Source organism: Colossoma macropomum, unplaced genomic scaffold (assembly GCF_904425465.1).
Source record: "Colossoma macropomum unplaced genomic scaffold, Colossoma_macropomum, whole genome shotgun sequence".
In the NCBI taxonomy this organism is placed as follows: domain Eukaryota; kingdom Metazoa; phylum Chordata; class Actinopteri; order Characiformes; family Serrasalmidae; genus Colossoma; species Colossoma macropomum.
The window spans coordinates 35,821,406-35,849,279 of NW_023494802.1; the positions used below are offsets into that span (position 1 = coordinate 35,821,406).

General features: G+C 33.3%; 1 long non-coding RNA gene across 1 annotated transcript; it reads right to left on the reverse strand.

Moving 5' to 3' along the window:
• Window positions 1–4,812: 4,812 nt before the first annotated feature.
• LOC118823076 lies at window positions 4,813–27,874 on the reverse strand. Its single transcript, XR_005008497.1, has 3 exons — window positions 27,758–27,874; window positions 5,402–5,494; window positions 4,813–4,935 (listed from the first exon to the last, which is right to left on the reverse strand). It is a non-coding gene; the product is annotated as an uncharacterized LOC118823076 (long non-coding RNA).

Genomic DNA, 27,874 nt, shown 5'->3' on the forward strand with positions numbered 1-27,874 from the left:
TATTATATTTTAATGCAATATTCTATTATCTTAAATTATTTTATGTTTCTTAACTTGTTGGTCTTGTTTTTTTCTGTCTTGGTTTGCACTGATCAGGAGTAGTACTCCTAAATTTATTCATTTTATACAGGGACAATAAAGGCATTCTATTCTATTCTATTCTATTCTATTAAGCTGTCAGTACTCTTTTTCAAGTTTAACTTAAATACTCTTCCTTATGCAGTGCATTGCCAATTGTTTCATTATAGTAATAAGTTGATGGCTTAGATAAGACTAGAATCAGCCATTTCTGAGGACTCAGCTTAATGCATGTTTGCCATTCATTCACGGCTCCAGGCTGAACTGATAAACCTGAACACAAAACACCATCATGGTGAGAACAACAAAAACATGTAAAATGCATTAGAACTTCACATTTAACATGGGAGTATGAAACAAAAATAACATTTTGCAAAGAGAATTATATTTACAAATTAGAAAATTAAGAATTAATAGAAAACAATAAAACTGCTATGAATGCTGCAGTTTTTGGGGCAAAAAGACTTATGTAGTATGTAGGACTTACCCAAGTTAGCATACCTCAGTTTTACCTCAGTAACTAAGGATTATACAAGAAATAGTAAGTACTACTAGATTTGTATAAGTATTTTAACCAATAAGTAACCAAAAGTGCAGTTATTATGTTTTACAGTGTACATACAGTGTCTGACTACTTGGGCCTGTCTTTATAAACACAGTAGAAAACACTAGACCAGACCTGTAAAGTGCTGCAGGTGCAGTGGTCAACACCCTGGATCTCAGGAAGTGGACTAACTGCGACTGTGATCACCCGTTTCATTCGCCCCCATAGTTTGCTTAAGCAAGGCTAGAATATTTAAGCCCACCTTTAAGCTGCAGTGGCTTTAAGCACGTTTCTTGTACAACTGATGATGATGTTCCAGTACGTTCTTCAGGTTGGGGGCCGCGTGGGGTAGTTGTAACACCCAATTTCACCAAAAAGCTATAGGGTTGATGTCGCTGTTGTAAACGCCCACCTCCCTCCTGAACTGAGATGAGAGGTTGGAAGACTCCAGGGGTAACTCCTCTTGACGTAACAACTGTAGATTTTCACGTCTGAAGTTTAATTTGGTTAGCACTCTTATTAATGCAGGTTAAGTCTTTAATCTAAATCAGCAGTTCCTCTAGTCTGATGTGTAAAATGTATGCAATGTCAACAATGTCATGACTGACCAGGATGGGCTGGGTTGTAACGCTTGTTCACTGTGTGAATTGGAACACGTCGCAAAGAATTCAAACCCACTGTTTTTAGCAGCTCAGGTTTCATATATGGACGATATGAACTGGAAAGTGAAAGGTGTGCTTTAAAACTTTTAATATTTTTTACCACATACTACATCAGTTATTCCTCAAAAAGGGAGGGGAAACTCGGTTCTCCATGATGTGGACACTTTAAGAAATATGAATAAACTGATGAAGGAGAAAGGAAATTTAAAAATGTGCTGATTAATAAATACTTTTGTAAATATTACTTTGTGAATATGTTTTATTGTGACTGTCACCTCCCCCCCCCTACCTGCTATTAGCCGAATCCGGTGGTCTGTGACGGCGGAACTGTGTCTTTGACATAAACTTGCTGGATTTGTGAGTGAACTGTAGATCTGAAAGATGTAGCGCGAGTCGTAGACGCGGAGACGCTGAGACGCTCCTCCTCTTCTGCTTGGTGTGCGGAGTTTCCAGGCCTGAGTTCTCTGTTCTCTTCCGTACGCCTTTATCTAGAGTAGAGGAACTTCGCATGTTCTCGTAGTCAAAGCGTTGATGGGTTCGTCCTGAGTATTTACAGATGTTGGTCGTTTTCATCTGTTTATTTATGATGAACCCACTTTTAACGCACTTCTGCTTTAGTCCGTCACATCCTGTTTTCTGTGTGTGTGTTTGCTCTGCTGCCGCTCACACCTCTCATTAAAGTCACGAGCGCTGTTTCAGAAGAGTGGCGAACAGCGCGCGGACCCAGGCTCAGCTTACTTTATATAAAGATTATTAACACATATTAACCCCTTAAAGGGTTTAAGTCGTCGCTTTAGTTTCTCTCTCATAACCACACAGTTCTTACAAAAAAGAAGGAAAAAAAGTGAATCTGGCTCGTGGGTTTCGTACACGTCACACGCCGTTTTCACACACACTTGTACTCTGCAGGCGTGATATGGCGTGTGCTCATTTTAACCCCACACGTTTTTCACACGCGGAACGCTGACATTTATTTTCACATATTTATGATTTTCCACGCGCGACGTTATACGTCGTTTTCTTACATTTGCTGTTCACTGCTCAAACAAAATTATGTTAACAAAAATGTTTCACTTTTTTCACTTTCTGTTCTGCACTTCTGACCGCCCTGCTGATAACTTCAATGAAAAAGGAAAAAAGAAAATCATACGTTGTGTGTGTGTGTGTGTGTGTGTGTGTGTGTGTGTGTATCGCTGCTGTCGGAACAAAGTTTCAGTTTTTGACGTAATTTGAAAATGCCTGTTGCTCTTTACATTGTTTTTAAATCTCATGATGAATGGAGCAAAAATAAACTGCACAAAATTGGATAAAAAGGTTTGTTCTATTACTAAAAGTATGTTTTTTTTCTTCTCCTGTAAAGTTATGAGTTTGGAGGGGAGTTCTGTTCCGACAGCAGCGCTATATATATATATGTTTATTCATATATATATATATATATATATATATATATATATATATATATATGAATAAAATTGACACACTACAGTGCCATTACAGGAAACACAAGAACTACAAGTGTAAGAGTTTAGAGTTAGAGTTGGTGAAAAAGCGACTGACTGATTTTAATCCATGTCTAATCTTTATTATCATATTTGCAGTCTGGTAGTATGACGAGACCTGTTACACCAGTGAGCAGATTAAGTCCATCTTGTTCGGCTGTTTTAAAGTGAAATTTTTAAACGCTTAAAAACCGCAAAAAAATGAATGATTATTTCTCTGTTTTTTTGGTATTATATCAGTGCTAAAGGAGGAGGTTTAAGGAGAGGTAACCTGATTCACATAGAGCACTATCAACTGGCTAGATCTCGGGTTAGATGTGCTTTCTTGATTTTTCGTTCCAGCGCTTTTTCATTGTATTTTATTTATTGATTCAATTACAGTACAGAAACTTCAGGCCGTTCGCTCCAGCATATGAATATCTTTAGGGTAGATAAACACGAACGACTGCATGACAGTTAAACAAAAGGAAAAGAAAGGCGTGCCTACAAACGGAAAAGGAAAAACATTTTGGGCAGACAGACCTGAAAACAGTCGTTGCCCAGCAACGAGTCATGATAGCCGACTCTCAGTCTAATCTGTAGACAGCGGTGTCTTATCTTCTTCGCGATTGGTCAGTGTGGCTGCCGGCTGTCATTGCAACAAAGCAAGCACACGTAAACAGTTCTTTCAGCACGTGACCCACTTCAGGCGGAAGGAGGAGAGCTCGTGCTTGATTTGAACATTTCAGAATATTTCTGCATTGAAAGCAACTAATGTAAATTTACAGTGGAAGCTCTGCAGTGATCTGTATTCCTTCAGTGCTGCATTCTGGGAAAAACAGGTCATGCTGCTGTTACTTGCAAAGCATATTGGGATCTTTGTAGTCTTAATAAGAGAAGTGCAGCTGCTTTGATGGGATGTTCAGACTATGATGTGATTGATAAACAGTGCTATCATACTTTCTTTACCATACACGAGTGTTTAAGCATCAAAGCTCTGTAGAGCTGCCCTGTTTGTATATACTTCCACATTTTGTACCATGTAATTTAGAATCTCAAAGTTGTAAAATTGATAGTCTGCATACAGTTGTAGGTTCACATTAATGCACACGTGAGCTGTACATTAGAAATGCTGCCAGAGAAAACAGCACAAATACAGTAATCAACTATTTAGAAATACAGTAATGTGATTGTACAGCACAGTGTGAGTGCTGTATATTATGGTAAAATTGCTGGGTTAACTGTAGCCAGTATACCACTATAAGCAGCAGCAGGAGCTGAAGACATCCACACTGCTGTAAATGTGCAATAAACAGTATATAAACAATAAACAAATATGCAAAAGAGGTTCTTTCAACTGGGGACTTTGGACCCTGTCTGTTTACTTATATCAGTTGTGCAGGGCATTGTGAAGGTGAGGGCCAGGATTGACAGCGTCAGCTTCTTTTAGCTAAGTTGTGGTGAGGTATAGTGCAGAGAGGACATGCCCAGCATGTGTCTGTAGATTAATGTAGGTAGTTGATTTTCTTTATGATAGACTAATATTAGCTATACTGATTATTTGGCACGTTACAGCCTGTCTGAGTGGTCTGGCTCAGCTGAGGCGGGTTAATTGCAAACAACTAGGATCACTTGCAGCTCAGTTAGTAGCCTTTAGTCTTTAGAGTTGTGTTTAAAACTAGATTAAAACGTATTTGTTTGGCTAGCAGAGTTTTCATCTGTTGATTTTATTGTGCTGTTTTGATTTAGACCACTGTGTTTTATCTTGCCAATATTTTACTTATATTCCTGTGTAAAGAGCTAAAGTTAGAAGTGCTATAAATAAAGATGTATTATTATTGTTTTGTTGTTGTTATTGTTACTATTAAGCCATGATTTACATCTTTTTTCTCCCGTGTAGACTATAGTATAGAGTAGTATGTTTTGTGATTGACAATTTATAGATATTATAGACTTTATATCAGCTATGAAATTAAACAGTGACACAGTGGACTGTTTTTAAGAGATAAAAACACAGGCTATTTACAGAAGACATATTTTAATAGAAATACACATTTTTACACAGTTGCAGTCTTGGAGTGCCTGCTTTATCTGCTGTATGAACAGATGAAGGGCTGCACTGAGCTTTGGGGCTCTGCTGGCTCGGTCTCCTCCACTGAGAGTCCAACACAGCCTATAAAAAAAAAAAGAAGAAATATTACTGTTGTTTTCATTGTGTACTGCTTTGATATTTATGTGCTGAAATAATGCATGTTTGATGACTAAAAATGTTACATTTACAGAACACTTTACACTGAAATTGTTCAAGCATCTTACGTCATTCTTAACTCAGCAGCTGACCATCATATTTCAGTGCTTTACACCGCATCTCAGTACTTTTACAAACCATGCCATGCTTCCTCAGTTCAGCGGAAGTATTTGTGATTACTTTAAGCAAGTTTACTTCAAAACATTAAAACATTAATTGATTAACAATACAAAAATACATTAGGAACTGCTGTTTGACTGATTAGAAATGACCAAAGATATAAACACCATCCTGATAGCACCAAGCAACACGTAGCTGAGTTGTATTGCTTTCTTTTTAATGGAAGCTGTGTAATGTAAGATGTGTTTTAATGTAAGTCTGTGATACAGACCTCCAGTGGTGCAGCTGAAGAGGGTAACGAGGGTCCTCCAGATCTTAGACGCACAGGTGATTAGTACCTGACGCACACCTGAGCCTGCAGACTCTGTAATAAACAACATGACTTAATTAATCTACACTGCTCCTTCACACTGATGTGTTTAATGACAGTGAAGTCTTACAGAATGTTTTTACAGCATGTTGTTTTCCCCTTTAATTACCCTCATGTTTACAGTGAGAAGCTATAACTATTATGGGACACTGAAGTTGAACAGTTAAAAGTTAAAAGGGCTCCAGAAAACATACCATAAACCAAAACCTTAAACGCAAATCACAGAACATCAACATTCTTTAAAGAACAAAGTTTGAAAATGTACTGTCCCCACAGGCCACACGTGGTTTTATGTACCAAACTGGAGCTGAGGGGGAAAATATAAAAGAGAAATTGTAAGATATGGGCCCTTTAAAGTAAAGTAATGAAATGATGTTATCAGTTGGTTAATAATGTAATTCATTCTGTCAGCCCATTTCATAGGAGGCCTATAAGATACATGTTTCTTGGCCAGCTCCCTGACAAGTGCACACTTCCGGCCACGGAGTGAAATTTACCCTTATGAGACATCCTGAAACTGAAAGATGTTCTGTGATGTGTTATATGTGTTCGCCTTATATCTCTTGATCTGACATTGTCTACGAATATGCAGAAAAATAACAGGCTTACTTCTGTGTCTCAATATTTATGCCTTTCAAAAATGACTTATTTCTCTCATTTCACTGCAGTGGCTCCTGGATGAGGCTGGGAGAGAGTTCGGCAGTGAGCACTTGTTTTTAACAAAAAAAGGAGAAATAACGTTATTTACCAGCTAATGTACTTTGAAAGTAAACTTTCGTTTTCAGACTCGGATGTGATCCTTGGTGTTTTTCTCTTGTCAGTGTGCGGGGTGGTCTTTCATTGTTTAAGTAATTTAATAGGCAGTACATGAGCACAGAGAGAACGTTTAAAACTAATAGGATAAAGCTAAACTGAAGGGGTCATTAAATACATTCAACCTCAAGATGTACATTTACTTCTGGGTTTTCATTTTTCTGATCTTTCTAAATATTTACGACCCTATAAAGTGATAAAATGAGCTGCAGATTTTAGGCCAAACAGCCACTGAGTACAATGTTCAGAGTCAGAAAACAGCACAAAGAAACAAGGCATGTATTTAAGAAAAAAGCCCTTTAGTGTGTCCACTCTGCCTTTATTACAGCTTCCATTCTTTGCAGGAGACTCACTTTCAGTGTTTCAAAGAAATCTGCAGGGACATTTCTTCACACCTTCAAAGTTCAGTTTCAGAAGCTGGTTGCATTTTCTGATCATGGTGAAATGAACAATTTCAAAACTAAATTGACTGTAAATGTAACTGGTTTGTTATCTGTGTACCTCAAACTAAATTGAAACCTCCTCAGACATATGATAGAAATACACCAATTCAAGTTCAAGACTCAGATTCACCAAGTACGTTTAATTCTAGCTTTATATTTCATTTTTCTGATCATTCTAAATATTGACGACTTTATAAAGTGATACAGTGAGCTGCAGATTTTAGAGATGTGCAGGGATGACCAACAATGTGGTAAAACTCGTTTTACTGTCTTTTTAAACAATTTTATGTTTTATTTATGGTATTAATAGCCCTATTTCTATAACATTTCGTGTTTTGTGCAGATTTACTTCCATTGGTGTGTAATACTGTGCAGAAAGCCACTCTCATTTATTGTATTTCCCGCCAAACCGGTCAAATTATTCGTTTTTCAGTGTCAGAAAAAAAGCATATATTTAAGACAAAAGCCTCAACAACTAAATATAACTTCTCACATATTTTCCTTTACCTTTTCTGTACCTTATGCAAGCTGATTATCTCCTATCTAATTTCAGAAATATCTCCTGAAAATGAAGACGTTGTGTTTATAATAGCCGTTTTGAATGGATATTAATCAAATGACTTTAATTCCAAATTAAGGCGAGAAGGTTCTGTGTTCTAGATTCACGATCAACATGATATACTCAGATAAGTGCAGTATGCAATGATGCCTGCAGAAGCATAATGTTTACGTCACTGCTGCCCCGCTGCTTGTCTCCTTAAGCCTAAAACCGAGTTGAAATATTCTCTCCGTGTTGGAGTCATTTCGACGCTGAAAGAAATGTCTTCTTAAGAACGGTTAATGAATGAGGCCCAGTGTTTCAGCGTTACTGTGACTGATAAAAATAACTGCAAAACAAGACTGAAGATACGGGGAAGGGTCTCCCGTACTGGACTCCCGCCATTTAAAGGGGGCGTTGGTGGTGAATTCTTACTCACCGGCAAAGTCCGATATCCCGTCGCGTGCACGCGCATCACGCAGGCTTATGGACACAAATTAAACTCGCGGTCAGTTGTTCTGTGTGTAAATGACTGTTAATCTTTAATTTTCACTCACAGCAAACGCCACAACAGGACGTAAAGCCAAACAATCATATAGAGATTTAGTTTAATATAAACACCAAAACTGGACCTAAAGCCAAACAACGACTCTTATAGTCATAGTTTGGATTTAGGTCCTGTTTTGGTGTTCATATTAAATTAAACTATCACTGTGAGACTCTGTTCAGCTTTAGGTCCTGTTTTGGTGTTTATATTAAATTAAACTATCTCTATAAGACTCTTTGTTTGGCTTCCGGTCCTGTTTTGGTGTTTATATTAAATTAAACTACCACTATAAGACTCTTTGTTTGGCGTTAGTACTTTTTGTGTTTATATTAAATAAACTACACTTAGACTCTTTGTTGCTTTAGGTCCTGTTTTTGTGTTTATATTAAATTAAACTACCACTATAAGACTCTTTGTTTGGCTTTAGGTCCTGTTTTTGTGTTTATATTAAATTAAACTACCACTATAAGACTCTTTGTTTGGATTTCAGGTCCTGTTTTGTGTTTATATTAAATTAAACTATCACTATAAGACTCTTTGTTTGGCTTTAGGTCCTGTTTTTGTGTTTATATTAAATTAAACTATTTCTATAAGACTCTTTGTTTGGCTTTAGGTCCTGTTTTTGTGTTTATATTGAATTAAACTATATCTATAAGACTCTTTGTTTGGCTTTAGGTCCTGTTTTTGTGTTTATATTAAATTAAACTACCACTATAAGACTCTTTGTTTGGCTTTAGGTCCTGTTTTGTGTTTATATTAAATTAAACTATCACTATAAGACTCTTTGTTTGGCTTTAGGTCCTGTTTTGGTGTTTATATTAAATTAAACTACCACTATAAGACTCTTTGTTTGGCTTTAGGTCCTGTTTTGGTGTTCATATTAAATTAAACTATCACTGTGAGACTCTTTGTTCAGCTTTAGGTCCTGTTTTTGTGGTTATATTAAATTAAACTACCACTATAAGACTCTTTGTTTGGCTTTAGGTCCTGTTTTTGTGTTTATATTAAATTAAACTATCTCTATAAGACTCTTTGTTTGGCTTCAGGTCCTGTTTTGGTGTTTATATTAAACTAAACTATCACTATAAGACTCTTTGTTTGGCTTTAGGTCCTGTTTTGGTGTTTATATTAAATTAAACTACCACTATAAGACTCTTTGTTTGGCTTTAGGTCCTGTTTTTGTGTTTATATTAAATTAAACTACCACTATAAGACTCTTTGTTTGGCTTTAGGTCCTGTTTTGTTGTTTATATTATATTAAACTACCACTATAAGACTCTTTGTTTGGCTTTAGGTCCTGTTTTGGTGTTTATATTAAATGAAACTATCACTATAAGACTCTTTGTTTGGTTTAGGTCCTGTTTTGTTGTTTATATTAAATTAAACTATTTCTATAAGACTCTTTGTTTGGCTTTAGGTCCTGTTTTTGTGTTTATATTAAATTAAACTATTTCTATAAGACTCTTTGTTTGGCTTTAGGTCCTGTTTTGGTGTTTATATTAAACTAAACTATCTCTATAAGACTCTTTGTTTGGCTTTAGGTCCTGTTTTGGTGTTTATATTATATTAAACTACCACTATAAGACTCTTTTTTTGGCTTCAGGTCCTGTTTTTGTGTTTATATTAAATTAAACTACTCACTATAAGACTCTTTGTTTGGCTTTAGGTCCTGTTTTGGTGTTCATATTAAATTAAACTATCACTATAAGACTCTTTGTTTGGATTTAGGTCCTGTTTTGGTGTTTATATTAAATTAAACTACCACTATAAGACTCTTTGTTTGGCGTTAGGTCCTGTTTTTGTGTTTATATTAAATTAAACTATCACTATAAGACTCTTTGTTTGGCTTCCGGTCCTGTTTTGGTGTTTATATTAAATTAAACTACCACTATAAGACTCTTTGTTTGGCTTTAGGTCCTGTTTTGGTGTTTATATTAAATTAAACTACCACTATAAGACTCTTTGTTTGGCTTTAGGTCCTGTTTTGGTGTTTATATTAAATTAAACTATCACTATAAGACTCTTTGTTTGGCTTTAGGTCCTGTTTTGGTGTTTATATTAAATTAAACTACCACTATAAGACTCTTTGTTTGGCTTTAGGTCCTGTTTTGTTGTTTATATTATATTAAACTACCACTATAAGGCTCTTTGTTTGGCTTCAGGTCCTGTTTTGGTGTTTATATTAAATTAAACTACTACTATAAGACTCTTTGTTTGGCTTCAGGTCCTGTTTTGGTGTTTATATTAAATTAAACTATCACTATAAGACTCTTTGTTTGGCTTCAGGTCCTGTTTTGGTGTTTATATTAAATTAAACTACTACTATAAGACTCTTTGTTTGGCTTTAGGTCCTGTTTTTGTGTTTATATTAAATTAAACTATCACTATAAGACTCTTTGTTTGGCTTTAGGTCCTGTTTTTGTGTTCATATTAAATTAAACTATCACTATAAGACTCTTTGTTTGGCTTTAGGTCCTGTTTTGGTGTTTATAATAAATGAAACTACCACTATAAGACTCTTTGTTGGGATTTCAGTCCTGTTTTGGTGTTTATATTAAATTAAACTATTTCTATAAGACTCTTTGTTTGGCTTTAGGTCCTGTTTTTGTGTTTATATTAAATTAAACTATCACTGTGAGACTCTTTGTTCAGCTTTAGGTCCTGTTTTGTGTTTATATTAAATTAAACTACCACTATAAGACTCTTTGTTTGGCTTTAGGTCCTGTTTTGGTGTTTATATTAAATTAAACTACCACTATAAGACTCTTTGTTTGGCTTTAGGTCCTGTTTTTGTGTTCATATTAAATTAAACTATCACTGTGAGACTCTTTGTTCAGCTTTAGGTCCTGTTTTTGTGGTTATATTAAATTAAACTACCACTATAAGACTCTTTGTTTGGCTTTAGGTCCTGTTTTGGTGTTTATATTAAATTAAACTACCACTATAAGACTCTTTGTTTGGCTTTAGGTCCTGTTTTGGTGTTTATATTAAACTAAACTATCACTATAAGACTCTTTGTTTGGCTTTAGGTCCTATTTTGGTGTTTATATTAAATTAAACTACCACTGTAAGACTCTTTGTTTGGCTTTAGGTCCTGTTTTTGTGGTTGTATTAAATTAAACTATCTCTATAAGACTCTTTGTTTGGCTTTAGGTCCTGTTTTGTTGTTTATATTAAATGAAACTATCACTATAAGACTTTGTTTGGATTTCAGTCCTGTTTTGGTGTTCATATTAAATTAAACTATCACTGTGAGACTCTTTGTTTGGCTTTAGGTCCTGTTTTGTTGTTTATATTAAATTAAACTATCACTATAAGACTCTTTGTTTGGATTTAGGTCCTGTTTTGGTGTTTCATATTAAATGAAACTACCACTGTAAGACTCTTTGCTTGGATTTCAGTCCTGTTTTTGTGTTTATATTAAATTAAACTATCTCTATAAGACTCTTTGTTTGGCTTCAGGTCCTGTTTTGGTGTTTATATTAAATTAAACTATCACTATAAGACTCTTTGTTTGGATTTAGGTCTTGTTTTGGTGTTTATATTAAACCAAACTATCTCTTTGAGACTCTTTGTTCAGCTTTAGGTCCTGTTTTGGTGTTTACTTTAAATTAAACTATCTCTATAAGACTCTTTGTTTGACATTGGCTCCTGTTTTGGTGTTTATATTAAACTAAACTATCTCTATAAGACTCTTTGTTTGGCTTCAGGTCCGGTTTTGTTGTTTATATTATATTAAACTACCACTATAAGACTCTTTGTTTGGCGATAGGTCCTGTTTTGTTGTTTATATTATATTAAACTACCACTATAAGACTCTTTGTTTGGCTTTAGGTCCTGTTCTGGTGTTTATATTAAATTAAACTACCACTATAAGACTCTTTGTTTGGATTTAGGTCCTGTTTTTGTGTTTATATTAAATTAAACTACCACTATAAGACTCTTTGTTTGGCTTTAGGTCCTGTTTGGTTGTTTATATTATATTAAACTACCACTATAAGACTCTTTGTTTGGCTTTAGGTCCTGTTTTGGTGTTTATATTAAATTAAACTATCTCTTTGAGACTCTTTGTTTGGCTTTAGGTCCTGTTTTGGTGTTTACTTTAAATTAAACTATCTCTATAAGACTCTTTGTTTGGCTTTAGGTCCTGTTTTGGTGTTTACATTAAATGAAACTATCATTCTGAGACTCTTTGTTTGGCGTTAGGTCCTGTTTTGGTGTTTATATTAAATTAAACTACCACTATAAGACTCTTTGTTTGGCTTTAGGTCCTATTTTGTTGTTTATATTATATTAAACTACCACTATAAGACTCTTTGTTTGGCTTCCGGTCCTGTTTTGGTGTTCATATTAAATTAAACTACCACTATGAGACTCTTTGTTTGGCTTTAGGTCCTGTTTTGGTGTTTATATTAAATTAAACTACCACTATGAGACTCTTTGTTTGGCTTTAGGTCCTGTTTTGGTGTTTATATTAAATTAAACTACCACTATAAGACTCTTTGTTTGGCTTTAGGTCCTGTTTTGGTGTTTATATTAAATTAAACTACCACTATAAAACTCTTTGTTTGGCTTTAGGTCCTGTTTTGGTGTTTATATTATATTAAACTACCACTATAAGACTCTTTGTTGGGATTTCAGTCCTGTTTTGTTGTTTATATTAAATTAAACTATTTCTATAAGACTCTTTGTTTGGCTTCAGGTCCTGTTTTGGTGTTTATATTAAACTATCACTATAAGACTCTTTGTTTGGCTTTAGGTCCTGTTTTGGTGTTTATATTAAATTAAACTACCACTATAAGACTCTTTGTTTGGCTTTAGGTCCTGTTTTGGTGTTCATATTAAATTAAACTATCACTGTGAGACTCTTTGTTCAGCTTTAGGTCCTGTTTTTGTGGTTATATTAAATTAAACTACCACTATAAGACTCTTTGTTTGGCTTTAGGTCCTGTTTTTGTGTTTATATTAAACTAAAATATCTCTATAAGACTCTTTGTTTGGCTTTAGGTCCTGTTTTGGTGTTTATATTAAACTAAACTATCACTATAAGACTCTTTGTTTGGCTTTAGGTCCTATTTTGGTGTTTATATTAAATTAAACTACCACTGTAAGACTCTTTGTTTGGCTTTAGGTCCTGTTTTTGTGGTTATATTAAATTAAACTATCTCTATAAGACTCTTTGTTTGGCTTTAGGTCCTGTTTTTGTGTTTATATTAAATTAAACTATCTCTATAAGACTCTTTGTTTGGATTTCAGTCCTATTTTGGTGTTCATATTAAATTAAACTATCACTGTGAGACTCTTTGTTTGGCTTTAGGTCCTGTTTTTGTGTTTATATTAAATTAAACTATCACTATAAGACTCTTTGTTTGGCTTCCGGTCCTGTTTTGGTGTTTATATTAAATTAAACTACCACTATAAGACTCTTTGTTTGGCTTTAGGTCCTGTTTTGGTGTTCATATTAAATGAAACTACCACTGTAAGACTCTTTGCTTGGATTTCAGTCCTGTTTTTGTGTTTATATTAAATTAAACTATCTCTATAAGACTCTTTGTTTGGCTTCAGGTCCTGTTTTGGTGTTTATATTAAATTAAACTATCACTATAAGACTCTTTGTTTGGATTTAGGTCTTGTTTTGGTGTTTATATTAAACCAAACTATCTCTTTGAGACTCTTTGTTTGGCTTTAGGTCCTGTTTTGTTGTTTATATTATATTAAACTACCACTATAAGACTCTTTGTTTGGCTTTAGGTCCTGTTTTGTTGTTTATATTATATTAAACTACCACTATAAGACTCTTTGTTTGGCTTTAGGTCCTGTTTTGGTGTTTATATTAAATTAAACTACCACTATAAGACTCTTTGTTTGGATTTAGGTCCTGTTTTGGTGTTTATATTAAATTAAACTACCACTATAAGACTCTTTGTTTGGATTTAGGTCCTGTTTTGTTGTTTATATTAAATTAAACTACCACTATAAGACTCTTTGTTTGGCTTTAGGTCCTGTTTTGGTGTTTATATTAAATTAAACTATCTCTTTGAGACTCTTTGTTTGGCTTTAGGTCCTGTTTTGGTGTTTACATTAAATGAAACTATCATTCTGAGACTCTTTGTTTGGCGTTAGGTCCTGTTTTGGTGTTTATATTAAATTAAACTATCACTATAAGACTCTTTGTTTGGCTTTAGGTCCTATTTTGTTGTTTATATTATATTAAACTACCACTATAAGACTCTTTGTTTGGCTTCCGGTCCTGTTTTGGTGTTTATATTAAATTAAACTACCACTATGAGACTCTTTGTTTGGCTTTAGGTCCTGTTTTTGTGTTTATATTAAATTAAACTACCACTATGAGACTCTTTGTTTGGCTTTAGGTCCTGTTTTTGTGGTTATATTAAATTAAACTACCACTATAAGACTCTTTGTTTGGCTTTAGGTCCTGTTTTGGTGTTTATATTAAATTAAACTACCACTATAAAACTCTTTGTTTGGCTTTAGGTCCTGTTTTGGTGTTTATATTAAGGTAAACTATCATTATAAGACTTTCTTTGGCTTTAGGTCCTGTTTTGGTGTTTACATTAAATGAAACTATCATTATTCTGAGACTCTTTGTTTGGCGTTAGGTCCTGTTTTGGTGTTTATATTAAATTAAACTATCACTATAAGACTCTTTGTTTGGCTTTAGGTCCTGTTTTTGTGTTTATATTAAATTAAACTATCACTATAAGACTCTTTGTTTGGCTTTAGGTCCTGTTTTTGTGTTCATATTAAATTAAACTATCACTATAAGACTCTTTGTTTGGCTTTAGGTCCTGTTTTGGTGTTTATAATAAATGAAACTACCACTATAAGACTCTTTGTTGGGATTTCAGTCCTGTTTTGGTGTTTATATTAAATTAAACTATTTCTATAAGACTCTTTGTTTGGCTTTAGGTCCTGTTTTTGTGTTTATATTAAATTAAACTATCACTGTGAGACTCTTTGTTCAGCTTTAGGTCCTGTTTTTGTGTTTATATTAAATTAAACTATCACTATAAGACTCTTTGTTTGGCTTTAGGTCCTGTTTTGTGTTCATATTAAATTAAACTATCACTGTGAGACTCTTTGTTCGCTTTAGGTCCTGTTTTTGTGGTTATATTAAATTAAACTACCACTATAAGACTCTTTGTTTGGCTTTAGGTCCTGTTTTGGTGTTTATATTAAATTAAACTACCACTATAAGACTCTTTGTTTGGCTTTAGGTCCTGTTTTGGTGTTTATATTAAACTAAACTATCACTATAAGACTCTTTGTTTGGCTTTAGGTCCTATTTTGGTGTTTATATTAAATTAAACTACCACTGTAAGACTCTTTGTTTGGCTTTAGGTCCTGTTTTTGTGGTTGTATTAAATTAAACTATCTCTATAAGACTCTTTGTTTGGCTTTAGGTCCTGTTTTGTGTTTATATTAAATGAAACTATCACTATAAGACTTTGTTTGGATTTCAGTCCTGTTTTGGTGTTCATATTAAATTAAACTATCACTGTGAGACTCTTTGTTTGGCTTTAGGTCCTGTTTTGTTGTTTATATTAAATTAAACTATCACTATAAGACTCTTTGTTTGGATTTAGGTCCTGTTTTGGTGTTCATATTAAATGAAACTACCACTGTAAGACTCTTTGCTTGGATTTCAGTCCTGTTTTTGTGTTTTTATTAAATTAAACTATCTCTATAAGACTCTTTGTTTGGCTTCAGGTCCTGTTTTGGTGTTTATATTAAATTAAACTATCACTATAAGACTCTTTGTTTGGATTTAGGTCTTGTTTTGGTGTTTATATTAAACCAAACTATCTCTTTGAGACTCTTTGTTCAGCTTTAGGTCCTGTTTTGGTGTTTACTTTAAATTAAACTATCTCTATAAGACTCTTTGTTTGACATTGGCTCCTGTTTTGGTGTTTATATTAAACTAAACTATCTCTATAAGACTCTTTGTTTGGCTTTAGGTCCTGTTTTGTTGTTTATATTATATTAAACTACCACTATAAGACTCTTTGTTTGGCTTTAGGTCCTGTTTTGTTGTTTATATTATATTAAACTACCACTATAAGACTCTTTGTTTGGCTTTAGGTCCTGTTCTGGTGTTTATATTAAATTAAACTACCACTATAAGACTCTTTGTTTGGATTTAGGTCCTGTTTTTGTGTTTATATTAAATTAAACTACCACTATAAGACTCTTTGTTTGGCTTTAGGTCCTGTTTGGTTGTTTATATTATATTAAACTACCACTATAAGACTCTTTGTTTGGCTTTAGGTCCTGTTTTGGTGTTTATATTAAATTAAACTATCTCTTTGAGACTCTTTGTTTGGCTTTAGGTCCTGTTTTGGTGTTTACTTTAAATTAAACTATCTCTATAAGACTCTTTGTTTGGCTTTAGGTCCTGTTTTGGTGTTTACATTAAATGAAACTATCATTCTGAGACTCTTTGTTTGGCGTTAGGTCCTGTTTTGGTGTTTATATTAAATTAAACTACCACTATAAGACTCTTTGTTTGGCTTTAGGTCCTATTTTGTTGTTTATATTATATTAAACTACCACTATAAGACTCTTTGTTTGGCTTCCGGTCCTGTTTTGGTGTTCATATTAAATTAAACTACCACTATGAGACTCTTTGTTTGGCTTTAGGTCCTGTTTTGGTGTTTATATTAAATTAAACTACCACTATGAGACTCTTTGTTTGGCTTTAGGTCCTGTTTTGGTGTTTATATTAAATTAAACTACCACTATAAGACTCTTTGTTTGGCTTTAGGTCCTGTTTTGGTGTTTATATTAAATTAAACTACCACTATAAAACTCTTTGTTTGGCTTTAGGTCCTGTTTTGGTGTTTATATTAAATTAAACTACCACTATAAGACTCTTTGTTGGGATTTCAGTCCTGTTTTGGTGTTTATATTAAATTAAACTATTTCTATAAGACTCTTTGTTTGGCTTCAGGTCCTGTTTTGGTGTTTATATTAAACTATCACTATAAGACTCTTTGTTTGGCTTTAGGTCCTGTTTTGGTGTTTATATTAAATTAAACTACCACTATAAGACTCTTTGTTTGGCTTTAGGTCCTGTTTTGGTGTTCATATTAAATTAAACTATCACTGTGAGACTCTTTGTTCAGCTTTAGGTCCTGTTTTTGTGGTTATATTAAATTAAACTACCACTATAAGACTCTTTGTTTGGCTTTAGGTCCTGTTTTTGTGTTTATATTAAACTAAAATATCTCTATAAGACTCTTTGTTTGGCTTTAGGTCCTGTTTTGGTGTTTATATTAAACTAAACTATCACTATAAGACTCTTTGTTTGGCTTTAGGTCCTGTTTTGGTGTTTATATTAAATTAAACTACCACTGTAAGACTCTTTGTTTGGCTTTAGGTCCTGTTTTTGTGGTTATATTAAATTAAACTATCTCTATAAGACTCTTTGTTTGGCTTTAGGTCCTGTTTTGTTGTTTATATTAAATGAAACTATCACTATAAGACTTTGTTTGGATTTCAGTCCTGTTTTGGTGTTCATATTAAATTAAACTATCACTGTGAGACTCTTTGTTTGGCTTTAGGTCCTGTTTTGTTGTTTATATTAAATTAAACTATCACTATAAGACTCTTTGTTTGGCTTCAGGTCCTGTTTTGGTGTTTATATTAAATTAAACTACCACTATAAGACTCTTTGTTTGGCTTTAGGTCCTGTTTTGGTGTTCATATTAAATGAAACTACCACTGTAAGACTCTTTGCTTGGATTTCAGTCCTGTTTTTGTGTTTATATTAAATTAAACTATCTCTATAAGACTCTTTGTTTGGCTTCAGGTCCTGTTTTGGTGTTTATATTAAATTAAACTATCACTATAAGACTCTTTGTTTGGATTTAGGTCTTGTTTTGGTGTTTATATTAAACCAAACTATCTCTTTGAGACTCTTTGTTTGGCTTTAGGTCCTGTTTTGTTGTTTATATTATATTAAACTACCACTATAAGACTCTTTGTTTGGCTTTAGGTCCTGTTTTGTTGTTTATATTATATTAAACTACCACTATAAGACTCTTTGTTTGGCTTTAGGTCCTGTTTTGGTGTTTATATTAAATTAAACTATCACTATAAGACTCTTTGTTTGGATTTAGGTCCTGTTTTGGTGTTTATATTAAATTAAACTACCACTATAAGACTCTTTGTTTGGATTTAGGTCCTGTTTTGTTGTTTATATTATATTAAACTACCACTATAAGACTCTTTGTTTGGCTTTAGGTCCTGTTTTGGTGTTTATATTAAATTAAACTATCTCTATGAGACTCTTTGTTTGGCTTTAGGTCCTGTTTTGGTGTTTACATTAAATGAAACTATCATTCTGAGACTCTTTGTTTGGCGTTAGGTCCTGTTTTGGTGTTTATATTAAATTAAACTATCACTATAAGACTCTTTGTTTGGCTTTAGGTCCTGGTTTGGTGTTTATATTAAATTAAACTACCACTATAAGACTCTTTGTTTGGCTTCCGGTCCTGTTTTGGTGTTTATATTAAATTAAACTACCACTATGAGACTCTTTGTTTGGCTTTAGGTCCTGTTTTTGTGTTTATATTAAATTAAACTACCACTATGAGACTCTTTGTTTGGCTTTAGGTCCTGTTTTTGTGGTTATATTAAATTAAACTACCACTATAAGACTCTTTGTTTGGCTTTAGGTCCTGTTTTGGTGTTTATATTAAATTAAACTACCACTATAAAACTCTTTGTTTGGCTTTAGGTCCTGTTTTGGTGTTTATATTAAGGTAAACTATCATTATAAGACTTTCTTTGGCTTTAGGTCCTGTTTTGGTGTTTACATTAAATGAAACTATCATTATTCTGAGACTCTTTGTTTGGCGTTAGGTCTTGTTTTGGTGTTTATATTTAATTAAACTATCACTATAAGACTCTTTGTTTGGCTTTAGGTCCTGTTTTTGTGTTTATATTAAATTAAACTATCACTATAAGACTCTTTGTTTGGCTTTAGGTCCTGTTTTTGTGTTCATATTAAATTAAACTATCACTATAAGACTCTTTGTTTGGCTTTAGGTCCTGTTTTGGTGTTTATAATAAATGAAACTACCACTATAAGACTCTTTGTTGGGATTTCAGTCCTGTTTTGGTGTTTATATTAAATTAAACTATTTCTATAAGACTCTTTGTTTGGCTTTAGGTCCTGTTTTTGTGTTTATATTAAATTAAACTATCACTGTGAGACTCTTTGTTCAGCTTTAGGTCCTGTTTTTGTGTTTATATTAAATTAAACTATCACTATAAGACTCTTTGTTTGGCTTTGGGTCCTATTTTGGTGTTTATATTAAATTAAACTACCACTATAAGACTCTTTGTTTGGCTTTAGGTCCTGTTTTTGTGTTCATATTAAATTAAACTATCACTGTGAGACTCTTTGTTCAGCTTTAGGTCCTGTTTTTGTGGTTATATTAAATTAAACTACCACTATAAGACTCTTTGTTTGGCTTTAGGTCCTGTTTTGGTGTTTATATTAAATTAAACTACCACTATAAGACTCTTTGTTTGGCTTTAGGTCCTGTTTTGGTGTTTATATTAAACTAAACTATCACTATAAGACTCTTTGTTTGGCTTTAGGTCCTGTTTTGGTGTTTATATTAAATTAAACTACCACTATAAGACTCTTTGTTTGGCTTTAGGTCCTGTTTTTGTGGTTTATATTAAATTAAACTATCTCTATAAGACTCTTTGTTTGGCTTTAGGTCCTGTTTTTGTGTTTATATTAAATTAAACTATCACTATAAGACTTTGTTTGGCTTTAGTCCTGTTTTGGTGTTCATATTAAATTAAACTATCACTGTGAGACTCTTTGTTTGGCTTTAGGTCCTGTTTTGTTGTTTATATTAAATTAAACTATCACTATAAGACTCTTTGTTTGGCTTTAGGTCCTGTTTTGGTGTTCATATTAAATTAAACTACCACTATAAGACTCTTTGCTTGGATTTCAGTCCTGTTTTTGTGTTTATATTAAATTAAACTATCACTATAAGACTCTTTGTTTGGATTTAGGTCCTGTTTTGGTGTTTATATTAAATTAAACTATCACTATAAGACTCTTTGTTTGGATTTAGGTCTTGTTTTGGTGTTTATATTAAACCAAACTATCTCTTTGAGACTCTTTGTTCGCTTTAGGTCCTGTTTTGGTGTTTACTTTAAATTAAACTATCTCTATAAGACTCTTTGTTTGACATTGGCTCCTGTTTTGGTGTTTATATTAAACTAAACTATCTCTATAAGACTCTTTGTTTGGCTTTAGGTCCTGTTTTGTTGTTTATATTATATTAAACTACCACTATAAGACTCTTTGTTTGGCTTTAGGTCCTGTTTTGTTGTTTATATTATATTAAACTACCACTATAAGACTCTTTGTTTGGCTTTAGGTCCTGTTCTGGTGTTTATATTAAATTAAACTACCACTATAAGACTCTTTGTTTGGATTTAGGTCCTGTTTTGGTGTTTATATTAAATTAAACTACCACTATAAGACTCTTTGTTTGGCTTTAGGTCCTGTTTTGGTGTTTATATTATATTAAACTACCACTATAAGACTCTTTGTTTGGCTTTAGGTCCTGTTTTGGTGTTTATATTGAATTAAACTATCTCTTTGAGACTCTTTGTTTGGCTTTAGGTCCTGTTTTGGTGTTTACTTTAAATTAAACTATCTCTATAAGACTCTTTGTTTGGCTTTAGGTCCTGTTTTGGTGTTTACATTAAATGAAACTATCATTCTGAGACTCTTTGTTTGGCGTTAGGTCCTGTTTTGGTGTTTATATTAAATTAAACTACCACTATAAGACTCTTTGTTTGGCTTTAGGTCCTATTTTGTTGTTTATATTATATTAAACTACCACTATAAGACTCTTTGTTTGGCTTCCGGTCCTGTTTTGGTGTTCATATTAAATTAAACTACCACTATGAGACTCTTTGTTTGGCTTTAGGTCCTGTTTTGGTGTTTATATTAAATTAAACTACCACTATGAGACTCTTTGTTTGGCTTTAGGTCCTGTTTTGGTGTTTATATTAAATTAAACTACCACTATAAGACTCTTTGTTTGGCTTTAGGTCCTGTTTTGGTGTTTATATTAAATTAAACTACCACTATAAAGACTCTTTGTTTGGCTTTAGGTCCTGTTTTGGTGTTTATATTAAATTAAACTACCACTATAAGACTCTTTGTTGGGATTTCAGTCCTGTTTTGGTGTTTATATTAAATTAAACTATCTCTATAAGACTCTTTGTTTGGCTTCAGGTCCTGTTTTGGTGTTTATATTAAACTAAACTATCACTATAAGACTCTTTGTTTGGCTTTAGGTCCTGTTTTGGTGTTTATATTAAATTAAACTACCACTATAAGACTCTTTGTTTGGCTTTAGGTCCTGTTTTGGTGTTCATATTAAATTAAACTATCACTGTGAGACTCTTTGTTCAGCTTTAGGTCCTGTTTTTGTGTTTATATTAAATTAAACTACCACTATAAGACTCTTTGTTTGGCTTTAGGTCCTGTTTTTGTGTTTATATTAAATTAAACTATCTCTATAAGACTCTTTGTTTGGCTTTAGGTCCTGTTTTGGTGTTTATATTAAACTAAACTATCACTATAAGACTCTTTGTTTGGCTTTAGGTCCTGTTTTTGGTGTTTATATTAAATTAAACTACCACTGTAAGACTCTTTGTTTGGCTTTAGGTCCTGTTTTTGTGGTTATATTAAATTAAACTATCTCTATAAGACTCTTTGTTTGGCTTTAGGTCCTGTTTTGTTGTTTATATTAAATGAAACTATCACTATAAGACTTTGTTTGGATTTCAGTCCTGTTTTGGTGTTCATATTAAATTAAACTATCACTGTGAGACTCTTTGTTTGGCTTTAGGTCCTGTTTTGTTGTTTATATTAAATTAAACTATCACTATAAGACTCTTTGTTTGGATTTAGGTCCTGTTTTGGTGTTCATATTAAATGAAACTACCACTGTAAGACTCTTTGCTTGGATTTCAGTCCTGTTTTTGTGTTTTTATTAAATTAAACTATCTCTATAAGACTCTTTGTTTGGCTTCAGGTCCTGTTTTGGTGTTTATATTAAATTAAACTATCACTATAAGACTCTTTGTTTGGATTTAGGTCTTGTTTTGGTGTTTATATTAAACCAAACTATCTCTTTGAGACTCTTTGTTTGGCTTTAGGTCCTGTTTTGGTGTTTACTTTAAATTAAACTATCTCTTTGAGACTCTTTGTTTGGCGTTAGGTCCTGTTTTGGTGTTTATATTAAACTAAACTATCACTATAAGACTCTTTGTTTGGCTTTAGGTCCTGTTTTGTTGTTTATATTATATTAAACTACCACTATAAGACTCTTTGTTTGGCTTTAGGTCCTGTTTTGTTGTTTATATTATATTAAACTACCACTATAAGACTCTTTGTTTGGCTTTAGGTCCTGTTCTGGTGTTTATATTAAATTAAACTACCACTATAAGACTCTTTGTTTGGATTTAGGTCCTGTTTTTGTGTTTATATTAAATTAAACTACCACTATAAGACTCTTTGTTTGGCTTTAGGTCCTGTTTGGTTGTTTATATTATATTAAACTACCACTATAAGACTCTTTGTTTGGCTTTAGGTCCTGTTTTGGTGTTTATATTAAATTAAACTATCACTGTGAGACTCTTTGTTCGCTTTAGGTCCTGTTTTTGTGGTTATATTAAATTAAACTACCACTATAAGACTCTTTGTTTGGCTTTAGGTCCTGTTTTTGTGTTTATATTAAACTAAACTATCTCTATAAGACTCTTTGTTTGGCTTTAGGTCCTGTTTTGGTGTTTATATTAAACTAAACTATCACTATAAGACTCTTTGTTTGGCTTTAGGTCCTATTTTGGTGTTTATATTAAATTAAACTACCACTGTAAGACTCTTTGTTTGGCTTTAGGTCCTGTTTTTGTGGTTATATTAAATTAAACTATCTCTATAAGACTCTTTGTTTGGCTTTAGGTCCTGTTTTTGTGTTTATATTAAACTAAAATATCTCTATAAGACTCTTTGTTTGGCTTTAGGTCCTGTTTTGGTGTTTATATTAAACTAAACTATCACTATAAGACTCTTTGTTTGGCTTTAGGTCCTATTTTGGTGTTTATATTAAATTAAACTATCACTGTGAGACTCTTTGTTCAGCTTTAGGTCCTGTTTTTGTGGTTATATTAAATGAAACTATCACTATAAGACTTTGTTTGGATTTCAGTCCTGTTTTGGTGTTCATATTAAATTAAACTATCACTGTGAGACTCTTTGTTTGGCTTTAGGTCCTGTTTTGTTGTTTATATTAAATTAAACTATCACTATAAGACTCTTTGTTTGGCTTCAGGTCCTGTTTTGGTGTTTATATTAAATTAAACTACCACTATAAGACTCTTTGTTTGGCTTTAGGTCCTGTTTTGGTGTTCATATTAAATGAAACTACCACTGTAAGACTCTTTGCTTGGATTTCAGTCCTGTTTTTGTGTTTATATTAAATTAAACTATCTCTATAAGACTCTTTGTTTGGCTTCAGGTCCTGTTTTGGTGTTTATATTAAATTAAACTATCACTATAAGACTCTTTGTTTGGATTTAGGTCTTGTTTTGGTGTTTATATTAAACCAAACTATCTCTTTGAGACTCTTTGTTTGGCTTTAGGTCCTGTTTTGTTGTTTATATTATATTAAACTACCACTATAAGACTCTTTGTTTGGCTTTAGGTCCTGTTTTGTTGTTTATATTATATTAAACTACCACTATAAGACTCTTTGTTTGGCTTTAGGTCCTGTTCTGGTGTTTATATTAAATTAAACTACCACTATAAGACTCTTTGTTTGGATTTAGGTCCTGTTTTGGTGTTTATATTAAATTAAACTACCACTATAAGACTCTTTGTTTGGATTTAGGTCCTGTTTTGTTGTTTATATTATATTAAACTACCACTATAAGACTCTTTGTTTGGCTTTAGTTCCTGTTTTGGTGTTTATATTAAATTAAACTATCTCTTTGAGACTCTTTGTTTGGCTTTAGGTCCTGTTTTGGTGTTTACATTAAATGAAACTATCATTCTGAGACTCTTTGTTTGGCGTTAGGTCCTGTTTTGGTGTTTATATTAAATTAAACTATCACTATAAGACTCTTTGTTTGGCTTTAGGTCCTATTTTGTTGTTTATATTAAATTAAACTACCACTATAAGACTCTTTGTTTGGCTTCCGGTCCTGTTTTGGTGTTTATATTAAATTAAACTACCACTATGAGACTCTTTGTTTGGCTTTAGGTCCTGTTTTTGTGTTTATATTAAATTAAACTACCACTATGAGACTCTTTGTTTGGCTTTAGGTCCTGTTTTGGTGTTTATATTAAATTAAACTACCACTATAAGACTCTTTGTTTGGCTTTAGGTCCTGTTTTGGTGTTTATATTAAATTAAACTACCACTATAAAACTCTTTGTTTGGCTTTAGGTCCTGTTTTGGTGTTTATATTAAGGTAAACTATCATTATAAGACTTTCTTTGGCTTTAGGTCCTGTTTTTGTGTTTACATTAAATGAAACTATCATTATTCTGAGACTCTTTGTTTGGCGTTAGGTCTTGTTTTGGTGTTTATATTTAATTAAACTATCACTATAAGACTCTTTGTTTGGCTTTAGGTCCTGTTTTGGTGTTTATATTTAATTAAACTATCACTATAAGACTCTTTGTTTGGCTTTAGGTCCTGTTTTGGTGTTTATATTTAATTAAACTATCACTATAAGACTCTTTGTTTGGCTTTAGGTCCTGTTTTGGTGTTTATATTAAATTAAACTACCACTATAAGACTCTTTGTTTGGCTTTAGGTCCTGTTTTTGTGTTTACATTAAATTAAACTATTTCTATAAGACTCTTTGTTTGGCTTTAGGTCCTGTTTTTGTGTTTATATTAAATTAAACTATTTCTATAAGACTCTTTGTTTGGCTTTAGGTCCTGTTTTTGTGTTTATATTAAACTATTTCTATAAGACTCTTTGTTTGGCTTTAGGTCCTGTTTTTGTGTTTATTTTAAATTAAACTACCACTATAAGACTCTCTTTTTGGCTTTAGGTCCTGTTTTTGTGTTTATATTAAATGAAACTATCACTACAAGACTCTTTGTTTGGCTTTAGGTCCACAACTGGACCTAAAGCCAAACAACGACTCTTATGGTGGTAGTTTAATGTACCGAACTGAAGGCGCTGTTTTTTGTCTTGTAAGAATTTATGGTCCTGTTTTGTCGACTACTGTGAATGGAAATCAAAGATTAACCGTTAATTACACACAGAATCAACTGATCGTTAGTGTAATCTGTAGTGTCCATAAGCTTGCATGATGCGCGTGCACGCGAAAGGTTGTCGGACTCCTTATCGTTTCAGACTTATTTTGCAGATAGAGCAAAGCTACCTATACAAACCGTAATATAGCCTACAGCTATGTTTTCTGTGCTTCTGCGACCGCACGTGCATTTTCCCGTTTTTCAATACTGGATTTTACGCTAATAATTAAATGACCAACAGCACACAGACCTTCAGGCTTTGGATCCTCATTATGGTTTCAGAGAATCTGCTGTATATTCAAGTGGTTAATTGGGGTGTTGTGTGAATAAAGTTTCTTTATAACAGAAGTGAACTGTGGTCATGTTTATCAGTGAAATTTGGTGCGGCAATGCTGGGAAGTTACATAGTTTAAAATTCACTCTGACACAATATTATCGCAACATTCTGGAAACACAAGATGCCATGTTTACCTGTAGCCTGTGTAAGATGTACAGGTATTAAAGGTGAAATTCTATCTAAAAAGCTGTTTTTCTGGGCAGTAAGCATTTATTTGCTCTTATTGTACAATAAATACAAATAACATTAAACCAGTAAGTGATGTTAATATTTTGTGTTCGAAAGCTCTCACAGTAGCAGCCCAGTATTGACTGTAGTTAGAATGCTGGTGATGGAATTGAAGAAATGCATACAGTGTCTGGAGGCGTCGAGGGGAAATCTGGAACCAAACCTGTGCTCTTCTAACTGACTCATATCAACTACTTTGTTGAAAACAAGAAAATCTAGTTATTTTTTTACTGTATTTGTGTTCATTATAATGCTATATATTTTTTGTTTTACTAGCAGAAACACTCTTACTGCCCAAATAAATGGTTTAAAATTATTTTAAACCAGACTTTGGCACAGCACCGTATTTAATAAATAAATGTGTATTTGAAATAAAATATATTTAAGGGGGCAGCAGATGCAGGTTGGAACTAAACTCTCCAGGAGGAGGGTTGGTGACTATTGTTCTAGATGAAAGGATCACAGAAAGAGAACTGTACCGCCTAACTAACTTCAGCTTCTTGGCGTGAGAATATGATGTAAAAAATTCCCACGCATGGTGCGCAGCTCAAAGGGGAATTCCACCAATGTTTCAAAATGTCCGCCTAACTCAGTCCCTCAGATGTAAATAGAGTCATTCAGAGTGGTTTGGTGCGAATTTGTAGAGTTCATTTGTAGAGAAACTTGCAGACCCAGATTTTTTTTATTTACAGAGCTGATAGGAACCAGTGGTCACAATGTCTACAACACTCATATAGACATTTTATTTACTATTCAAAACCACCAGTAAACCTACTGACTTTTTATATGTAATGTTGATGATGGTTAAATAGTCGAACATCTAAAACTAAGTTTTCATTGGGGACTATTTTGCCTTACAACACCCTGCATGTACCCCTCCGCCATGAATAGATTAAAAGAAACTGATTCTAAGCCAAAACTTTAGCACAAAAGTATCATAAAGCAATGTCTCATACATTAGGCTGCACTGAGAACAATTCTGACACTAAATTTTCTTTTCACACCAAACCACTCCGAATGACTGTGTTTGCATCTCAACCAGTTTATTATTAAGAATTTTTGAAAATCGTCCCCCTGAAAAGTTTCCCTTTAAGTGTGTTTGGGATACAGTATACCTGTTTCTTAAGGTGGCACGTGGGAAATTCATTCACATGCTTGAATGCCATTGTAAACAAGAAGCGTATCGCTGTGGTTATAGTGGCCTGTTAAATAATGCCCTAGAGAAGAATGTGTGTGTGTGTGTGTGTGTGTGTGTGGGTGGGGGGGGGGTGGTTAAGTCTTATATTAAAGCGCTAAAGCTCTCAAAAATATGCGGTTTAGGCAACGGCTACGATTTCAGAAGAAATGATTTCAATAAAACACTCAAAGTGAGTAGAAACTAACTGAGAATGAAGTTCTTCACAGGTCCACTTAAACATAAGCAGATATGTTGTCAGGAAAAGTGTGGAAACGTGATGGACTGTAACTAAAGTAAGCTGAACTAGTTACTGCTTCTGCTCAAAAGGCCTGTGTTAGCTCGCTGATAGCTCTGTTAGCTGCAGCACAGTCTCCTGATAAAAATGTAGTATTGTTACATAACAGCCGAGCGAGGAAATGTAAAGATGTTACTTTTGTTTCGGAGCGGACGTTTAGCTCTAACACAAATGAGACACATGTGATTTCTTCTCTCTGTGCTTTTGTGGTTTTGTAAGGCTGCTACGTTTCAGTGGGAGGATGGTTAGTAAGTTTTCTCTCAGCAACAGTGACGGACCAATGAGCAGCCGCGTGCAGCACCGCGCTCCACTCACAACTGCAGAATGAAAGGAAAGAATCCAGCAGACAGAAGAATGAATGAATGAATGAACGGACCGAGGTAGAGAAAGTTCTCCTCCTAAACAGCTTTCAGGAAGAGTTTATTTTTTACAGTTAAACCCTCAAAGAGACACTTTTAGTTTCTGCATTCTTCTTTTCTGCTGTTCAAAATTCAGGCTAAAGTCAAAGAACATAACGGATTGACTGTCTTACCAGTTTGGACGGAGTGAACGGGTTTAGGTCTCATCATCAGCCAAAAATAGCAAAAAAAAACAAAAACAAAATACAGCCAAGAGTGCGCGCGAGGAACACGGTGGGGTTTCTCCCGGT